The sequence below is a fragment of the Nicotiana tomentosiformis genome, chromosome 1, assembly GCF_000390325.3.
Source record: "Nicotiana tomentosiformis chromosome 1, ASM39032v3, whole genome shotgun sequence".
Taxonomy (NCBI): Eukaryota; Viridiplantae; Streptophyta; class Magnoliopsida; order Solanales; family Solanaceae; genus Nicotiana; species Nicotiana tomentosiformis.
This window is the reverse complement of record NC_090812.1, coordinates 147,418,528-147,440,887: the sequence shown is the minus strand read 5'-3', so window position 1 is coordinate 147,440,887 and position 22,360 is coordinate 147,418,528.

The window sequence follows — 22,360 nt, the reverse complement described above, 5'->3', positions numbered from 1 at the left end:
GAAGTGGAAGGGGGAAAGAGGGCCTGCAATTACAGGTGCAGAACATTGGGCGCACCTGCGAATACGCAAGTGCGAGAATTTTTGCGCAGATGCGACCTTGGCCCAGGCGAGTGGAACTCGCACCTGTGAGGAATTTCCGCAGGTGCGAAAGCCGCATGTACGGTAACCCTCCGCAGGTGCGAAAAAGTTGTTCGGGCAGAATGTTAAAAAGGGGCGAGGCTGAGCCATTTTTGTCCGTGTTTCCTCCATTTTTGGGCGATTTTGGAGCTGTTCGAGAGAGGATTTCAACTAGCAACATGAAGGTAAGTTAATTCTACACACTTAGAGTTAAATACATAGAATATGAGTAGATTATAACTAGTAAATCTTAGAAATTAAAGATTTAGATGAAAAACCTAGATTTTTATAAAAGTGAGATTTTAACCACCAAAATAGTTATGAAATTGGGTAGAAATTATATATTCAAGTTCTTGAGATTATGGATAACGTTTTCATCCAAAAATTTTCAGAATCCAAGCATGTGGACCCGAGGTGAATTTTAGGAATTTTACCATTTTGGATAAGGTAATTTATTTAATAGATAAATTTTGAATCATTTAGCATATATTAATTATTTTGTATAATATTTGGATAGTTTTGGATTTTTGGCATCGAAATGAGAATTCAACGCAACGTGGTAATCGGAAAGTGGACTTTGAGACGAGGTAAGTCTCTTGCCTAATCTTGTGAGGAGGAAATTACCCCATAGGGATTAAATTGAATATTGTTGCTAATTGCGGGGGCTACGTACGCACGAGGTGACGAAAGTCCGTGCGTAGCTACTATTAATGCTAAAATCTGGGTAGTTTATGACTCAAAGCATGAATTACTTGTGTAAATTATATTCTTTGTTTAATTAATATTAATTGATATGTATGAATATATTATAAATTGTTAGATAAAGATATTAAAGGATGAAAATCTCATATGTTTGATTTTCTCTTTAAATTAATTAATTGCTAAAAGAAATTATTCTTCCTCCTGAATTTATCCTATAATAAATATACTCTCCTTCCGGAGGTACATAAGAAAATGTCCTCCTTTCTTGTGGAGCGGGCCGAATGCCTCGGCGAGATAGATGCATCTATGGATCGCGCCGCACGTCCCTCGGCTGTGTACACGATACTCTGGATCGAGTCGTACGTCCTCGGCAGAAATCGTGCTTAATAATAATAATAATTACACGATACCTTAATAGTTTATTTCAGCTTGCGAAACTAATTGATAAATTGAAAATCTTTGAAATTTAATGAATTATTATTCCTGCTTGTTAAGAAATTGTTGTTATTCCTGTAAATGAGACTAATTGATAAATTAAAAATTTATTGAAATTGAATTGCAACTTGTAAAGCTATTTGATAAATTGAAAGATTCATTGAAATTACATGATTTAATAAATAAATTGAAAAATTGTTGCATTTGAAGGATTCTTATTATTTCTGCTAATTGAATAAAATTATTGTTAACTCTATGAACCATGCTGATTTGAATAATTATAATTTATTTCAATTATTATTATTGACCCATAGTGAGTGTCAAAGTCGGCTATCTCGTCTCTACCACTTCGAGATTAGGCTTGATACTTACTGGGTATACGTTGTTTTCGTACTCATACTGCACTTGCTGTATATTTTATTGTGCAGGTACATATATGTATAGCGGCCTTGTGGGCGCAGAGGTGTGGTTAATAATTTTGGGGACATGAGTGAGTTGCATTCTATATTATGATTAGCAGCTAACAGAGTCTCTTTTAGAGTTATTATATTTTTCTGTCTAATTTGTATTCTGGACAGATGCTATATTTTATTTTTAATTCCCTAGTAAATGCTCATGCACTTGTGACACCGGGTTTTGGGAATGGTTGCGAATTGTTTAGAAATTTAGTTACAAAAATATTTATCATTTACTCTATGAGTTTCATCTCTACAATTTTATTAAAGAAATTTTTATTTCAAAAATACTAAAATGGGTAATTAAGTTAACTGATTATAGTTGGCTTGCCTGACAGTGGTGTCCGGCGCCATCACGGCCTTTTTGGATTTTGGATCGTGACAATTATATGATTGATTATTAGTTTATTAGATTATTTTCTGCATTACAAATTTATTATGAAATAAGTAATAAATTGTTAAAACAAGGGTGCTTCTTTTCCATTTATTTTAATTAATATTTCATAATAAATATTATTTCATAACAAGCACCACTGAGAAAAATAAAAATAGATGGTAAAATGATTGAAAAAAGAAAAAATTAATTCGAATATTATATTATTAAAATAATAAATAAATATCAATTACTACTTTTAGTAGGATTACTTCCCGAAATGATGTATAACAAAAAACAAATCTATTATCAAATTACTCAAATAAATAAATATGATTATCACACAATTTCTCTATCAAACAAAAATAATATATCAAAAAATATCTTTGAAATAAAGGTGGGTCGGGTCCTAACGAATCGAGTCAGTAGATTTTGATTGGGTCCGGTTATTAATTATTTAAGAAAGACAAAATAATAGTACCGTTAAATTAAGGGCATGAATGAGCAAGTATTGGACGGATTGGGCATATTTGTGTCAAACTATTAACGACGGGCATATCTGTCCTAATTCGTATAGTTCACTCGCATATATGACCCTTTTCCGTAAATTTTATACAACTATATTTATAATTTTATATTTAGATATACAAAGAAGGAAAATAAAATTTTAGTATACATTTGTTTATACACAAAGATGAAAAATAAAGTTGTGATATACATATTATTATTGTGATATACATTTATTGGCTATCTGGTGCTAATATCTATAACTATGACTTTTTTCTACTAATTATGTGGGTACATTGTCACACCGTGCCAAAATCCCAATAATCTAAGAACTTCACCGATCACTTTGAAGCCCATAAAAACATTTTCCTGGGTAAATTTTAAAAATGCTTATTTTTGATGGATTTCAAACATACAAAAGTAAAATATTATGATAGTATTCTAGACGAAATTCAATTTACTATAAAGGAATTTTACATTTTTAAGTTCGAGATCCATGACACTATCATGGATTTCAAAAAATCTAGATAGTATCCTAGAATTTTCACTTATTTAAGTTCGAAATCCATTAACTGTCATGATGTTTTCACATTAAAAATTATTACTTTTTAATGAATTTTCAAACGTTGGATATTTTTAAAACATTGGTCCGAAATATGGATACTCGTATAATTTTTACCATTTACCTTCAAGGATCATTAGTAATTCGGGAAATATTTTCAATGAAAAAGATTTTAGATTTTTCATAAATTGTTTTCTTTAGATACTTATATCACTGAAGAATATAAACAACTCTCGTCATGTATTCGTGAGATTTTTCTCAATGTCACCTATTGAAGTCATTACTTTCAATCCAAGGAAAGTTTTTTTTTTCCGTGAGGATTACATCATTATTTTAAATTAAAGCAAATGACATAAATATGAACATAAAAAAGGACCCTTTTGAATGTAGTTTTCATCGGGGTGTACAAAGAAAACCGACAAACCGCACCAAATCGATAATCCGAGTCAAACCGAGAAAAAATATCCGACTATGGTTTGGTTTGATTTGGTTTGGTGTTAGAAAAAAAATCCGACCATAATTGGTTTGGTTTTGTTTTAACTAAAAAAAATTAAACCGAAACCAAACCAACCCGATATTACATGTATACAAGTTTTAAAAATATTTTATACATAAAAATAATAATTATTATGTAATTTATAAATATTTTTTAAACTTTTTCATAGTTTTCTCTTTTAATGTATTATTTCAGGCTTGAACTTAAAAATTTTGAATGATCAAATATGTTTTATAGCTCATAAAAGTTAGTAACTCAAATAAAGCTCAACGCAAAATTAAATCAATACTAATGCTAACAAAAAAAATTCAATTCAATACTAGGAATGACAATAGTATTGGATATTTATTTTTTTAGTTTTGCATTGGTTTAGATAGAGAAAATGCATAACTTACTTTTAATACTATTTAGTCATGTAATTAATACTTAATACTTATTAGTCGTACTTATTTTAGCATGACTTAGTTCTTTTAGATTATGTTTATTTTTATTATAACTTATTAATTAGCAATATTTATTTTATGCGATTTGTTGAGTATTTTAGTATAATCATGACTCATCTTATATTATTTTATATTATTTTATTGGGTAACATCTTATATTGTTTTATCCTACTAGGACTAAGAAATATTAGAGAATAATATTATATATTTTATGTTATGAAGATTTTGTCGGAAAAAACCGAAAAACTCAAGAAAATCGAAAACCCCGAGAAAAACCGAGATTGAAAAATCCGATTTTTGTTGGTTTGGTTTAGTGTATAGATTTAAAAATACGAGACAATTGATTTGATTTGGTAATTAAAAAATCCGAACCAACCCGGCCTATGTACTCCCTAGTTTTCATAGTGTTCTCTATCTCTAACGGATGAGGGTGACATTTAAACTTTTCTTGTTGATTTCTTATTTTACAATATATATTTTCTATTTCTCCCTTCATAAAATGAAACCTTTTATGCTTTTGCCAAAATATAATAGATTAGGAGAAAAATTACAAAAAAATAATGAAAAAATCTGCACACCAAAATATGATTCCAACATTGTGAGTGTAAAATGGGAGAACTCTAAATTTTCATATTGTAATCATAGCAGTTAATATTAGGTTTGATCTTTAAATAAAGCATTGTGTCAATTCTATTCATGTCTAGGGTGGGTTTGACATGAAGAAAATAATTTTACCATAGTTGCAGGCAACTTTCTATTGTTATTGCTAGTTGATTGATTAAAAAGGAGTTAATTTCTTAAAATTCAAAAATTGGGCTAATAATTAAAAAATATTTACACTTCCAATTTACATTAGTTACATTTTGTGCACACTAAAATGTAAAACCTATTCACATTATCAAGATATTTTAAAAGTTATTGTGTTTAATAAATATAAATAGATACTAGAAAAGAACCTTAAAATATCTACTTTTACACAAAAAAGAAACAGATGTATGTAAAAATCCAAAAGAAACGAAAGTAAAAAAAATACTTCAATTTATGCGTCTTACATTTGATTTATTTGTTTAAAAAGATATACTTTAAGGGCGTGTTTTTTATTCAATTTTTCATATTTGGTTGGCTATTAAATATTTTGGAAAATATTTTCTCTCATGAACTCATTTTTCTTCAATTGAAGAAAACTATTTTCCCTACTAAGAGGAGAGAAAATATTTTCTAGAACTGTTTTTCAAATCTTTCTCGCCCTCCCCACTCCACCAACCCCATGCCCACCCCTACCCCATGCCCACGCCCACCTCCCTACCCGCCTCTCTCCCTCCCCCAACCAACCCCATACCCCACACCTCCTATCCCTTCTCGGTCCACCCTCCACCCGCTGTCACGACCCAAAATCCCCTCCGTTTGGGTATCGTGATGGCACTTAGTCTTAAGGACTAGGTAAGCCTAACATTAATTGAAACAACAATATTATTTAAACAACATCTAACAATTTGAAATAGAAATCTCTTAAACTTTTACAATTGCCAAAACCCGGCAGTACAAGTCATAAGCTCTACAGAGTGTTTGCTAGAAAGCTTCTAAATACAACTGTCCAGAAATAAGAATAAATAGTGCAAAATAAAAACCTGAAGGTTACTCTGAAGACTGCGAACGCAGCAGCAGGTTTACCTTGAGTCTCCACAGCAATGACCCGCACAACTACTAACGAACAATACCTGAATCTGCACAAAAAATATGTGCAGAAGTGTAGAATGAACATACCACAGCGGTGCCCAGTAAGTATCAAGACTAACCTCAGTGGAGTAGTGATGAGGTACAGTCAAGACACTCACTAGTCAAATAACATGTGTCATAATAAAATAATCGAGAACAAATAGCAGTGATAATAACAGTAAGGCAGCAAGAACACTACAATTATTGCTCCAACAAATAAGAAAGAACATAAGTACAACCAATTAAACAAGTCTTTCATATAAGAACCCTTCAAATAAAATACCTTCTAAATATATATTTCCTTCAAATAAATATCTTTCGAATATAAAACTCTTTCAAATAAATATCTTTAAAATATAATTCTTCAATTTTAAAAGCCACCATGTGACATCTCATATCATAATCATCAAATGCGGGTCTCAACCCACCTTTATATTTTTACGACACCTCGTGCCCACATTTCTATCAAAACTGCAGGGACTACTCATGTGCCAATAATATCAATATATATATAGATCCACATGATCAATTTATACCCAATAAGGTAAGTTAAAAAATTTTAAATCAAGTACGAAAATCAACAAAAGAATGAATTTACTTTAGAAATTATTTGGGCGGAGAAAATAACATTTCAATAAAAAAATGAAACACCTGATAGTTGCTGATTTGGATGTGAAACTTATAAGAATTAAAGCGTACAACAATTTCTTTTATTCAAAATAATTTAACCTTAAAAATTAGAAAAAAACTAGGAACACAAATCCTCAGAGTCTCGTACAAGAGCCAAAGCCAACACATTACAACAAGGAATACAACCACACAATAAAATCAATTAATACATCACGGGAGAACACAATGATCTACATATCACGGAAAAGCAAAATAACCAAAGGCAAGTGCAACCATAGAAAATATCAACAAAAAGAGCACTCCCGAGGTACCGCCTCGCAGTCCCAAAAATAAATATGCAACATCAAGAATGCCCCCAGGTCATCACAAATCAATCCCCGACATAGCCCACCTTGTCTCGCCACGTGTGCAATAGTAAAGTTAATGCCCGCCTTGTCTCGCCACACGTGCACAATAATGTTCCCACCTTGTCTCGCCACATGCGCAACCCCCCTCCCCCCCCCACACACACACACACACACACACACACACACATATATATATATATATATATATATATATATATATATATATATATATATATATATATATATATATATCCCGCCTTGTCACGCCGCATGTGCAAATATCAATAGTAACAATAGCACGGCAGAAACCTCGTGCAAACACCCGAACAAAACTTTCCACCAAAATAACGTACCAATATCACATCTCATAAACTGCACCTCAAGTGCTCAAATATTTCAACGTATCACAGATTTGCACATCGAGTGCTCAATTATTAAAATTTATCACAGATTGCATATCAAGTGTTCAAATACTATAATTTGCCACAAAATTCAATGATACATAAATTTCTATAATAAGGAGCCCATGGCTCGACCATAACATGCACAAAATTTTAATAAATATCTCCGAGAGTGAAAAACTCAACAAAATAATGTTTCACATAAAAATCAAGGTGGCAATCACACCAAAATTATCATATAAAAACAAATCCAATAAAAAGAGGATCTAGGCAAGATAATTAAAGGGTTTAATAAGTGCCAATAATTTCCCATTTAATACCTAAGGGCGTCTAAGGATTTTAATCAATGTAATTTGCACATATAACCCAAATACGTACTCATCAGCTCGCGTACTTGGTTTTCAATTACACAAATTTCACATAAGACTCAATGCCTAAGGGGCAATTCCCCCACTCGAGGTTAGGCAAGATACTTACCTCAAACTGTGCTCAATCAGTCAAGTAGTATGCCCTTTCCTCGATTTTCCGACTCCGATCGGCTCGAATCTAGTCATAATTAATTAGATTCAATCAATACAAATTGTAGGAATAAATTCCATATGAAAATATAAATTTTCTACAAAATTCCGAAATTTAACCCAAAAATCGCTTGTGGGGCCCATGTCTCAAAAACTGATAAAAGTTATAAAATATGAACGCCCATTCCGATACGAGTTCAACCATACCAATTTTATTCACTTCCGATAACAACTCGACCTCCAAATCTTAAATTGAATCAAGAGGGTTTTCTCAATTTTTCCAACTTAATTCACCGATTAAATGTTAAAAACAACCATGGATTCGGATAATTTAACCAATATTGAGTTAAGAACACTTACCCCGTTATTTTCTCTAAAAATCTCCCAAAACTCGCCTCATCCCGAGCTCCAATCCGTCAAAAATAGAAAATGGGACGAACTCCCATTTTCTGAACTTAAACTCACTGCCCAGGCTTTTCTTCTTCGCGTTCGCGTGACCAGTGTCGCGTTCGCGAAGGCCTGACCATGCACAGCATTGCGTTCGCGTTCAAGCTCTCGCATTCGCGGTAGCCAACTGCCCTCCTTCTTCGCGTTCGCAGTCCATGCTTCGCGTTCGCGAAGGGTTAATGGCTCAGGGTCCCGGGTCCCCTTCCTTCTTCGCGTTCGCGACCACTGCGTCGCGTTCGCGTAATCTTGACCAGACCTTGCCTCGCGTTCACGAAGGTCAAATCCGGCACCCCCAAAATTTCTTCTTCGCGAAGGCAGGACTTCCTTCGCGTTCGCGAAGAAGGAAACCAGACACCATAATTAGCAGTTCCAAAACAGCTCCAAATGATCTGAAACCACCCCGAAACACACCCGAGGCCCTCGGGACCTCAACCAATCATACCAACCAGTCCCATAACACATTACTAACTTGCTCGAGGTCTCAAATCACATCGAACAACATCAAAATGACGAATCACACCTCAAATCAAAATTTATGAACTTTGAACTTTCAAATTCTAAATCTTGTGCCGAAACATGGCAAATCAATTCGGAATGACTTCAAATTTTGCACACAAGTCATAAATGACATAACGGACCTATTTCAATTCCTAAAATCGGATTCCGTCCCCGATATCAAAAAATTAACCCCCCGGTCAAACTTCCCAAAAATTCATCTTTCGCCATTTCAAGCCTAATTCCACTACAGACCTCCAAATAATTTTTCGGATACGCTCCTAAGTCCTTAATCACCATACGAGCTATTGACAACATCAAAATTCCATTCCGGAGTCGTTTGCTCAAAAGTCAACTCTCCGGTTAACTCTTTTCATTTAAGCTTCTAATTATAGATTGTTTTTTTAATTTAAATTTCGAATCTTTAGTAAATCAAACTTGACCATACTCGCGGGTCATAATACATATTGCGAAACTACTCGAGACCTTAAGTCACTGATTGGGGCATAAATTCTTAAAATGACAAGTCGGGTCGTTACACCCGCCCCTCCACCCTATATTTCTTTAAAATAATTTTCTACTCACTAATCAAATATTATAAAATATTTTCACCCCCACTCGCCTCTTCACCCACACTCGCCTCGTCCCCACCCCAAACCTCCTACCCCTTCTCGTCCCCACCCGCCCCTCACCTTATATTGTTGCCTAAATTATATATTTTTAAAATGACAAAGGGTCAAATATACCCTTGTACTATGAGAAAAAATTTAAATGTACCTTTCGTTATACTTTGGGTCTAAATATACCCTGGTCGTAATACTATTGATACAAATATACCCCTCTTCCGTTAATTTTATCCAATGTGAACATCAAATCCTATGTGGCATTGGTATTTGATGAGGTGGATGCCACATGCATGCCACCTCAGTGCCCCTAATCCATATATAAATGACTAAAATTTGAAATACAATAATTTTTATTGTAGCGGCAATGATGGAAATAGTAGTGTAGGGGAAAGAAATTTTAGTGGTGAAAAACAAATAGAAGGGAGGGGTAAAATGGGCTAGGGCAATTGAGGTGGCAAGCCATGTGGCATCCACCTCATCAAATGTCAGTTCCCATAGGATTGAATGTCCACTTTGGACAAACATAACGAAAAAGGGATATATTTCAACCAATAGTATAACGACATGGGTATATTTAGACTCAAAGTATAATTAACGAGTGATATATTTAAACCTTTTTTGATAATACATGGGTATATTTGGCCCTTTTCTATTTTTAAAATAATATTTTTTACTCATCAACCAAACATGAGAAAATAATTGATAAAATTACTCATTTTTCGGTAAAACATTTTCAATAAGTTTTAACTTCGGCATTGTCATTTTACCTTACGGAAAAGGGCCTGAATAGCCCCTAAACTATCAAATTTGGTCTAAAATTGCCCCCATCCACCTATTGAGCAAAATATGACCTTCCCTTTAATGTTTTGGCTCATAGCTACCTCTATAGTTAACAGCCCACATCCGGTGAAAAATTAATATTATTTTTAATGACGTGACATTAAACTATTGGTTGATTTAAAACCCACCCAAAATATGTCCAACTCACCCATTCTACCCGACCCATCAGATTTTACCCATAAAACTCTCTAACTCAGTCGATAATTTCTAAACCCAAGAGCCCTCTCCTCATAAAATACGACTTATACTCCATTCTTGTAATGACCCAACCGGTCATTTTGACTTTTAGAACCTCGTTCCCCTAAATAAAACTCCTCGTATATGTTTTTATTAATTCATGACTTGCGGGGATGGTTGGTTCGGGATTTGGAAGTGTTCGGGTTGAAATCAGAACACTTGGTTCCTTAAGTTGGCCTTAAAATGCCAAGTTTGACTTCGGTCAACATTTTTAATAAACGACCCCAGAATCGGGATTTGACGGTTCCAATAGGTTCGTATGATGATTTTGGACTTGGGTGCAGATGCGAATCTTGGTCAGGCGAGGGAAACTCGCACCTGCGAGGCTTTATCCGCAGGTGCGGCTAGCCCTCCGCTGGTGCGAAATTACTACTGGGCAGAACGTTTTAAATGGGCGAGGCTCAGCCATTTTAGCCCGTAATTCCCCTATTTTTGAGTGATTTTGGAGCTTTTTGAGAAGGGATTTCAACTAGCAATCTGAAGGTAAGTTAATTGTACACACTTTGAGTTAAATATATAGATTATGGGTAAATTATAACCTGTAAATTTGTAGAAATCAAGGGTTAGAGGAAAAACCTAGATTTGTATAAAAATGAGATTTTAACCACGAAAATAGTTATGAAATTGGATAGAAATTATATATTTGAGTTCTTGAGATTATGGGTAACGATTTCCTCTGACAATTTTCGCAATCCGGGCACGTGGGCTCGGGTGAATTTTAGGAATTTACCATTTTGGGTTGGGTAATTAATTTAATAGCCTAATTTCGAATTATTGAGCATGTATTAATTATTTTATATAACATTTGGATAGTTTCGGATTTTTTGGCACCGAATTGAGATTTTTACACGATGTCGTGATCGGAAGTGGGCTTTGAGATAAGGTAAGTCTCTTGTCTAACCTTGTAAGCTGATTTAAATAAATAATTATTGCTAATTGTGGGGGCTATGTACGCACGAGGTGACGAGAGTCCGTGCGTAGCAACTAATTATGCTATATCCCGGTAGTTTTAGGACTTGAATCATGAATTACTTGTGATAATTGCTCCTTTATTTAATTAAATTACTGATATTATATTGTAAATTATTAGTGAAAATAGTAAAAGATTGAAACTTAATATACTTGAATTGTTGTGTAAATTATTTAATTGTTAACCGAAATTGAACATCCTATATGTTAATATTAATAACTTCTCACTCCGGAGGTTCATAAGAAAATGTCCTCCTTTCTTATGGAGCGGGCTGAACGCCTCAGCAGTATAGATGCATCTATGGATCGCGCTGCACGTCCCTCGGCAGTGTACACGACACTCTGGATCAGTCCGTACGACCTCGGCAGAAATCGTGTCTAATAATAATAATTACACGATACCTTGATATTTTAATTGCAGCTTGTGAAGCTAATTTGATAAATTGGAAATTATTGAAATTTAAGGAATTTATTTATTTCTGGTTATTTAGAAAATTATTGTTGTTCACCTAAAAATCATGTTTAATTAAATAATTCTATTGTAATATAATTGACCCTTAGTGAGTGTCAAAGTCGACCTCTCGTCACTACTTCTTCGAGATTAGGCTTGATACTTATTGGGTACACATTGTTTACGTACTCATGCTACGCTTGCTTCACTTTTTGTGCAGGACCTGAGATAGGTACTATCGGAGGACCTATCGAATCGCATCCACGTTATCCAGAGGCTTAGTGGTGAGCTGCCTTTCTGAGCCATTCTGCAGTAACCAGTGCCTCTTCTTGTATTTGTATTATGTCTATTTAATTTTAGACAGTATTTAGAATTTTGTATAATCTACTAGATTCTCATATACTTGTGACACTAGGTCTTGGCACACACTAGTAGAATTTTTGGATTTAATTATTTTACTTGGATTTTAATTTATCTTATTTCTCACATTGTCTTCAATTTTCGCAAGTACTCCGTGTTTTATTACTCAGATATTTTTAAAGAAATGAATATTTGTTTAAATCATTAGTTGACTTGCCTAGCTAGGATGTTGGGCGCCATCATGACCTATAGGTGAATTTGGATCGTGACAACATAGTATCAGAGCACTAGGTTCACGTAGGTCTCACAAGTTATGAGCAGGCCTAATAGAGTCTTGCGGATCAGTACGGAGACATCTGTACTTATCTTCGAGAGGCTATAGGGTGTTAGGAAAACTACTTGTCTTCATCTCCCAATGTGCAAATAATGTAGTACTAAATATCTTTCTCTTATTCTCCCACAGATGGTGAGAACACGCTCTAATGAGATTCCGGACCAAGGAAAAGCTACTCCCCATGTTGTTAGAGGCCGAGGGAGGGCTCCAGCCCGTGGTAGGGGACGAAGACGTCCCAGAATTGTTTCAGTTGTGCCACCAGTGGGTCCAGCAAAGGATCCTATTATTGAGGAACAGGGCGAGGTACCTGTAGTAGAGCCAGCTCCGGTGGACTTCACGTCTGCACCGGAATTCCAAGAGGTCATAGGTTGTATATTGTGGTTCATGGACACTATGACTCAGGCCAGTTTATTTCCGGCAGACCCAGCCACATATCAGGCGGGGGGGAGCACAGAACCCTACCGCACAGGCTCATGGGCAGGCAGCTGCTGTATATCAGACCCAGGGTACACTACATGTGGGTGGAGTCCAGCTAGTGGCAACAGCTACACCTGAGCCCAGACCAGTTGCGGCCACAGAAGCTATTGGACAGGTGGACTAGACTACATCCTCCTGTCTTTGGGGGAGAGCTACATGAGGATCCCCAGGATTTCATTGATCGGTGTAGGGACAGACTGCACAATATGAGGATATTGGAGTCTCATGGGGTAGATTTTGCCACTTTTCAGTTGGAGGGCAGAGCCCGTAGATGGTGGAAGTCTTATCTTCTTGGCAGACCAGCAGATTCTCCTCCCATGACTTGGGACAGGTTCACCCGTATTTTCCTAGACAGGTACATTCCACCCTCCTAGAGGGAAGAGTTGCGGTTCCAGTTTGAGCAGCTCCAACAAGGTCAGATGTCAGTGACCAATTATGAGGCAAGGTTCTCGGAGTTATCTCGCCATGAACTTATGATACTCCCTACTGAGGTGGAGAGAGTACGGAGGTTTGTTGCAAGTTTACATACTGGCATTCAAGCCACTATGGCCCGAGAGGTTGAGATGGGGACTTCTTATGAGTTGGTTGTAGAGATAGCCCGAGGGATTGAGGGTGTGCGTCAGTGTAGCCGAGAGCAGGTTATGAGGGATAAGCGGTTTAGATATTCTGGAGAGTTCAGAGGTGCTCCGTCTGGGGGTAGAGATCAGTTCGTGAGAGGGTAGTCCAGCAGGTCCCCTTATCCAGCACCACCGCCTCCCCGGGGTGCCCCAGTGCGACCTTATTTCAGTGCTATGCCGGAAAGTTCTTATCACCCATCAGCTATTCAGGGTTCTTCCAGTGGGGATTCAGGTCCCCAGGGTCAGACTTTTAGTCAGCAGCCCATCGCACCAAAATGTTGCTCCGAGTGCGGTGATTTAAGTCACGTGCAGAGATTCTGCCCCAGGCTTCGAGGTAGACCTATGCAGCAGGGTCAGCAGCCTATGATTGTCGCACCAGTTTCTCCACTGGTTGTCCGACCACCCAGAGGTGGAGGGCAGGTGGGTATGGGTCGTCCTAGAGGTGGAGGTCAGCTAGTTGGTGCTCCAGCTCGGTTCTATGCTTTTCCGGCCAGAATAGATGCAGAGGCCTTAGATGCAATGATTACAGGTATTATTTCTGTTTTCCGTAAAGATGCCTCTGTATTATTTGATCCAGGATCTACGTATTCATATGTGTCATCTCTATTTGCTCGTTTCCTTTGTGTTACTCGTGGGTCCTTGAGTACTCATGTTTATGTGTCCATTCTGTGGGCGATTCTATTATTGTGGATCAGATCTATCGGTCCTGTGTTGTTACATTCTGCGGTTATAAGACTAGAGCGGATCTTTTGCTGCTTGATATGACCGTCCTAAATTGCCATGCTAAGACTGTTACTTTGACAATGCTGGAATTTCTTGAGTGGAAGGGTTCGTCTGTCAGCGCATCTAATTAGGTTATCTCCTTTCTAAAAGCTCGATATATGGTCGAGAAGGGTTGTTTGGCTTATCTAGCCTATGTTCGGGATACTACTACAGAGACTCTTACTATTGATTCAGTGCATATAGTTCGGGAGTTCTCCGATGTATTTCTTTCAGATCTCCCAGGCATGCCACCAGATCATGATATCAATTTTTGTATTGACTTGGCTCCAGATACCCGGCCTATATCTATCCCACCGTATCGCATGGCTTAGAAAGAATTGAAGGAATTGAAAGAATAGCTTGAGGAGTTACTAGCCAAAGGGTTTGTCAGACCGAGTGTATCGCATTGGGGTGCACCAGTATTATTCGTGAAGAAAAAGGATGGAATGATGCAAATGTGTATTGATTATCGCCAATTGAACAAAGTCACTATTAAGAACAAGTACCCGTTGTCGCGTATTGATGACCTATTTGACCAGTTGCATGGTGTTAAGTGTTCTCTAAGATCGACTTGAGGTCGGGGTACCATCAATTGAATATTCGGGATTCGGATGTCCCGAAGACTGCTTTCCGGACTAGATATGGTCATTATGAGTTTCTGGTAATGTCTTTTGGTTTGACTAACGCCCCAGCGGCGTTTATGGATTTGATGAACAGGGTATTCAAGCCATATATTGATTCGTTTGTCATTGTCTTCATTGATGATATTTTGATTTACTCGCGCAGTAAGGAAGAGCATGAGCAGCATATGAGAGTGGTGCTACAGACCTTGCGGGAACAAAAGTTATATGCTAAGTTCTCCAAATGTGAGTTTTGGCTAAATTCTATAGCATTCTTGGGGCATATTGTATCGGGCGAGGGCATTAAAGTTGATCCCCAAAAAATATCGAGGCAGTTCAGAATTGGCATTGTCCCACTTCGGTGACTGAGATCAGGAGTTTCCTAGGATTAGCAGGTTATTATCGTCGGTTCATGGAGGGCTTTTCATCTATTGCAGCACCTTTAACCAAATTAACCCAGAAGGGTGCTCCGTTCCGATGGTCTGATGATTGTGAGGTGAGCTTTCAGAAGCCCAAAACAGCATTGACTACAATACCTGTGTTAGTGTTGCCTTTCGGTTCGGGGATATATACAGTGTATTGTGACGCTTCACACATTGGCTTGGGTTGTGTATTAATGTAGGAGGGGCAAGTTATTGCATATGCCACACGTCAGCTGAAACCCCAAGAGAAGAATTACCCGGTATATGATTTGGAGTTAGCTACAATTGTTCACACTCTTAAGATTTGGAGGCATTATCTTTATGGGGTGTCTTGTGACGTTTACACTGATCATCGCAGTTTGCAGCATTTATTCAAGCAGAGGGATCTAAATTTGAGGCAGCGCAGATGGCTTGAGTTACTAAAAGATTATGATATTACCATCCTGTATCATCCGGGCAAAGCAAATGTAGTTGCAGATACCTTGAGTAGAAAGGCGGAGAGTATGGGTAGTTTGGCTTTCATTTCAGCAGAGGAGAGGCCATTAGCCTTGGATATTCAGACCTTGGCTAACAGATTTATGAGGCTGGATATTTCAGAGCCTAGTCGAGTTCTTTCATGTGTTATGGCACAGTCTTTATTATTTGAGCAGATCAAGGCTCGCCAGTATGATGATCCACACTTAATGGTTCTTCGAGAAATGGTACTACGGGGTGGTGCCAAGGAAGTTTCTATTGGCGTGGATGGTGTTCTGCGACTCCAGGATCGTCTATGTGTTCCTAATGTGGATGGACTGAGGAAAAGGATTCTAGAGGAGGCATACAGTTCTCGGTATTCTATTCATCCAGGTGCTACGAAGATGTATCGTGACTTGAGGCAGCATTACTAGTGGCGGAGGGTGAAAAAGGACATAGTCGAATGTGTATCTAGGTGTCTAAATTGCCAGCAAGTTAAATATGAGCACCAGAGGCCATGTGGCCTACTCCAGCAGATGACTATACCATAGTGGAAATGGGAACGAATTACTATGGACTTTGTAGTTGGGTTGCCGCGGACCTTGCGGAAGTTTGATGCAGTTTGGGTTATTATCGATAGGTTGACCAAGTCAGCACACTTTATTCTGGTGGTGACTATGTATACTTCAGAGAGGTTGGCCCAGATTTATATACAGGAGATAGTTCGGTTGCACGGTGTGCCAATTTCCATCATATCAGATAGAGGCCCTCAGTTTACTTAACATTTCTGGAGAGCAGTACAGAGTGAATTGGGGACTCGTGTAGAGCTCAGCACAGCCTTTCATCCGCAGACCGATGGGCAGTCGGAGCGGACAGTTCAGATTTTGGAGGATATGTTTAGGGCATGTGTGATTGACTTTGGAGGTCAGTGGGAACGTTTCTTGCCTTTGGCCGAGTTTGCTTATAACAACAATTACCAATCAATCATCGAGATGGCTCCATTTGAGGCTTTATATGGTCAGCGATGTCGTTCTCCCATCGGATGGTTTGAGCCCGGTGAGGCTAAGTTATATGGTACCAATTTGGTGAAGGATGCCTTGGAAAAGGTAAAGTTAATTCAGGAGTGACTTCGTACAACACAATCCAGACAGAAGAGTTACGCGGATCAGAAAGCGCTCGATTTATCGTTTAGGGGTGAAAAAGTTCTCTTGAAGGTTTCGTCGATGAAGGGAATCATGAGATTTGAGAAGAAGGGCAAGTTGAGCCCAAGGTTTATAGGCCCATTTGAGTTGTTGAGACGAATTGGGAAGGTTGCCTATGAGCTTGCTTTACCTCCCAGTCTATTGGGGGTTCATCCAGTTTTCCATGTATCTATGCTTCAGAAGTATCATACCGACCTATCACATGTGCTAGACTTCAGCACGGTTCAGCTAGATAAGAGTTTGGGTTAGGAAGAGGAACCAATTGCCATTATGGATAAACAGGTTCGCCAGTTGAGGTCCAAGAAGATTACTGCAGTAAAAGTCCAGTGGAGGGGTCAACCAATCGAGAAAGCGACTTGGGAGACCGAGGAGGACATGCGGAGTAGATATCCACACTTATTCAGCACTCCATGTATAATTCTAAACTCGTTCGAGGACGAACGTTTGTTTAAGAGGTGAAGAATGTAATGACCCAACCGGTCATTTTGACTTTTAGAATTTTGTTCTCCTAAATAAAACTCCCCGTATGTGCTTTTATTAATTCATGACTTGCGGGGATGGTTGGTTCGGGATTTGGAAGTGTTCGGGTTGAAATTGGAACACTTGGTTCCTTAAGTTGGCCTTAAAATGCCAAGTTTGACTTCAGTCAACATTTTTAGTAAACGACCCCGGAATTGGAATTTGATGGTTCCAATAGGTTCGTATGATAATTTTGGACTTTGGCATATGTTCGAATCGGGTTTTCGACAATCCGGGAGCGTTTCGGAGCTTAATAGTGAAAATCAACTATTTGAAGGTTTAATCTTCTTTAAATTTGGTTTGGAGTAGGTTTTGGAGTAATTGAAGTCCGTTTGGAATTTCGACCTGAGAATAGTTCCGTATGGTGATTTAAGACTTGCACGTAAAATTTGGTATCATTCCGAGAAGTATAAGTATATTTCGGCATGTTCGGAGTAAGTTTGAAAAAAAATTGAAAATTCTAAGTTGAATCGATTTGGTTTAAGGTATGATTCTTAGTTTTGATGTTGTTTTACAAGTTCTGAGGGTTCGAGGGAGTCCATTTTATGATTTAAAACTTGTTGGTATGTTCGGGCGGGTCCCCGGGGGCCTCGGGGGTTAATCGGACGAGGCTCAGACCAAGTTGGAAATTGGGAGCCAAAGCTGAAGCTCCCAGCTGCTGTCAGAATCGCACATGCGCTTGGCCAGCCGCAAGTGCGAGTTTGCAGGTGCGAGAGATGAGCTGCAGGAGAGAAGACTTGGGGCGCAGAAGCGGACGCACAGGTTCGGTTCTTTGGGCTCAGATGCGAAGCTTGGCCAGGCGAGGGAAACTCGCACCTGCGAGGCTTTTTTCGCAGGTGCGGCTAGCCCTCAGCATGTGCGAAATTACTGCTGGGCAGAACGTTTTAAATGGGCGAGGCTCAGCCATTTTAGCCCGTAATTCCTCCATTTTACGTGATTTTTAAGCTTTTTGAGAGGGGGTTTCAACTAGCAATTTGAAGGTAAGTTAATTCTACACACTTCGAGTTAAATATATAGATTATGGGTAGATTATAATATGTAAATTTGTAGAAATCAAGGGTTAGAGGAAAAACCTAGATTTGTATAAAATGAGATTTTAACCATGAAAATGGTTATGGAATTGGATGAAAATTGTATATTTGAGTTCTTGAGATTATGGGTAACGATTTTCTTCGAACATTTCCGCACCCCGGGCACGTGGGCCCGGGGTAAATTTTAGGAATTTACCATTTTGGGTTGGGTAATTAATTTAATAGCCTAATTTCAAATTATTGAGCATGTATTAATTATTTTATATAACATTTGGATAGTTTCGGATTTTTCGGCACCGAATTGAGATTTTTACACGACATCGTGATTGGAAGTAGGCTTTGAGACAAGGTAAGTTTCTTGTCTAACCTTGTAAGAGATAATTTACCCCATATGTGATTTAAATAAATAATTATTGCTAATTGTAGGGGCTACGCACGTACGAAGTGACGAGAGTCCGTGCGTAGCAATTAATTATGCTATGTCTGGATAGTTTTAGGACTTGAATCATGAATTACTTGTGATAATTGCTCTTTTATTTAATTAAATTACTGGAATTATATTGTAAATTATTAGTGGAAATAGTAAAAGATCAAAACTTTATATACTTGAATTGTTGTGCAAATTATTTAATTGTTAACCGAAATTGAACATCCTATATGTTAATATTAATAACTTTTCACTCCGAAGGTTCATAAGAAAATGTCCTACTTTCTTGTGGAGCGGTCCGAACGCCTCGGCAGTATAGATGCATTTATGGATCACGCCGCACGTCCCTCGGCAGTGTACACGACACTCTGGATCAGGCTGTACGACCTCGGCAGAAATCGTGCCTAATAATAATAATTACACGATACCTTGATATTTTAATCGCAGCTTGTGAAGCTAATTTGATAAATTGGAAATTATTGAAATTTAAGGAATTTATTTATTTCTGCTTGTTTAGAAAATTATTGTTGTTCACCTAAAACTCATGTTTAATTAAATAATTCTATTGTAATATTATTGACCCTTAGTGAGTGTCAAAGTCGACATCTCGTCACTACTTCTTCGAGAGTAGGCTTGATCCTTACTGGGTACACGTTGTTTACGTAATCATACTACGCTTGCTGCACTTTTTGTGCAGGACCTGAGACAGGTACTATCGGAAGACCTATCGGAGCGCATCCACGTATCTAGAGGCTTAGTGGTGAGCTGACTTTCTGAGCCGATCTGCAGCAACCAGTGCCTCTTCTTGTATTTGTATTCTGTCTATTTAATTTCAGACAGTATTTAGAATTTTGTATAATCTACTAGATGCTCATACACGTATGATACCAGGTCTTGGCACACACTAGTAGAATTTTTGGATTTAATTATTTTACTTGGATTTTAATTTATCTTATTTCTCACATTGTCTTAAAATTTTGCAAGTACTCCGAGTTTTATTACTCATATATTTTTAAAGAAATGAATATATGTTTAAATTATTAGTTGGCTTACCTAGCTGGGATGTTGGGCGCCATCATGACCTATAGGTAAATTTGGATCGTGACAATTCTCCTCTCTAAATTAGGGTTCTTTATATTCTTTTCCCTCCCAAGTCTGAAAATTAGAGTTCTTAGATTTTTTCCATCTTGTTTTAACTTAAAATGTCTGAATCTTCTTCTGCTTCTTCTCGTGACCAAGGTGACAACCATACATGTTATTGTGGATTGATTGCCAACTATTTTACTGCTATAACACTTTTGAATGGTGGTCATAGATTTTATAAATGTTGTCATTATGAGAATAATGGTTGTCATTTGCGCGATGAAGAACTTCCACCTCATGTGCCAATATTTATCCACAAATAAAAAATTTCGTTGAATGCCATTCGTCAAGAAAAGAACAACCTGAGGAAGATGGTGGATAATATGGTTAGTGGTAAAGCTGCAGATTTGAATAACGTATCATTGGAGGAGAAAGTTTCAAACTTGGAGCATAAATTGAAGCGATGGAAAAGACTTGCGAAATGGTCATGGGCTAATTTTGTTATTTTTGTCGCTGGCAGAATAATGTATTGAAGTTGGTGGCCTCTAATATTTTGCGATTGTTGATGAAAAATTCCAACATATCTACATATTTTTATGTTTCTTTTATATGAATTAGTTAGGTCTAGATATGATGTCCTGGTTGTATTAATAATGGGAATTTTCAGATATTAGCTGTTTAAATTGATTATTTTAGTTGTTAAATGCAGGAAATTTGAAGATTTTTGTTGTTTCAATTAGCTCTTTTGGTTGATTAATGAAGAAAATCTGCATATTTTAGTTGTTTAGATTGGTTATTTTAGTTGTCAAATTAATGAAATCTGCAGATTCCCTGATTTGAATCCTTTGTTGATATTAATTAAGTTTATTACAGTTAGTTGAAGTCTGTGTATTTGATTTTAGCTTCCGGATTGCAAAACAATAATTAATGATACTGGCATTTTTTTTTTACTCCTTTTACACTTCTCTTTTTTTCAACCTTAATGATACTACCTGATGCTAACGCTATTCATCCAAAAAAAAGTTGCGCGAACATTAGTGTTAGAATAAGTGTTAGAACATTACATACACCTTAAATAGACCCAGCAAGACAAAAACGAGATAATGAAACAGATTTAGGATAACAAAAACATAGTCTGAATCAACAACTAATTCAGAGTCATTACAGAAAAGTCATTAAACTGAACAAACTACTCTAATGCTTGGTCTTTTTGGTCTTTAGTTTTCCAATTCTTTTTTCCTTTTCTGCTACCAACTGGCTTGCGGACATAGTTGATTTGCCTTTCCAGGTGAGCTTATTTGGTGAATAGGGAAAATTAGTAAGCACCTTGACACCGTCTATATCTCACTTTAAGGCAATCTTCCTGGTACTAATAGGTTCGTGATGCAACTTTCTCTGTTGAAGCCTAGTCCTAGCTTCATATATCACCTTAGGCATCACATCTGACTCTTCATCTTCGTCTTCATCTTCACTTTCATATTCATAATCAGCTATTATTGAAGGAACAGATTGTTGAAGTTTGTTTTGAAGTCCAACAAATTGACTGGAATATTCAGGAGAGGTCATTTTCATTCCCGGAGTAGGCATGAAGACAAATTATAAATTTTGATATCTTGGGGTGCCGTTAAGGGCACATTTTGTACTGTTTGGGAAGTTCCTTCACCATTAGCCTACAAGGGTTGTTCATTAGAAAATATTATGAACTAAAAAATTTTGTAAGTTAAGAAAATATGTGAAAAGGACTGTTACCAAAGGGCATTTTCTTCTGTTATAACCTGTTGTACCATAGATACCATATGTTTCTTCATCAACACCAGTTTCTTTATCAACTATTTTCCATGCAAAAGGATAAAAATATTTCATTGAATCTTGTGCCATGGCCACCAGTAGAATTTTGTTACACTTCCCTTTTAGAAATATTCCATCTAGGCTTATAAGAGGTCTCAAATATGCTTTCTAGATTGTTTTCAATGCTTTGAAGCAAATAAACATTCTAAGGAGCCTTCTTTTTCCTTCTGCCAAAGCATGTTTAGATATGTTTATCACTACATCAGAACCAGGGTTACTATCCCTCAACTCTTGAGCATATGCCTCTAACCTATTGTAATCATCAATGAAGCTACCCTCCAATTTCTCTAGCACAAGCCTCTTTATCCTCTTCATCTTTGAATAGCTAACATTAAGTTTGAATTGATCCTCTAGGTCCACCCTCATGTCTTTCACCTCATATTTAGGATTACTTTGGACTTTGTTCTTAAAATAGTGCGCTAAAGCTTGGGGAGTAGC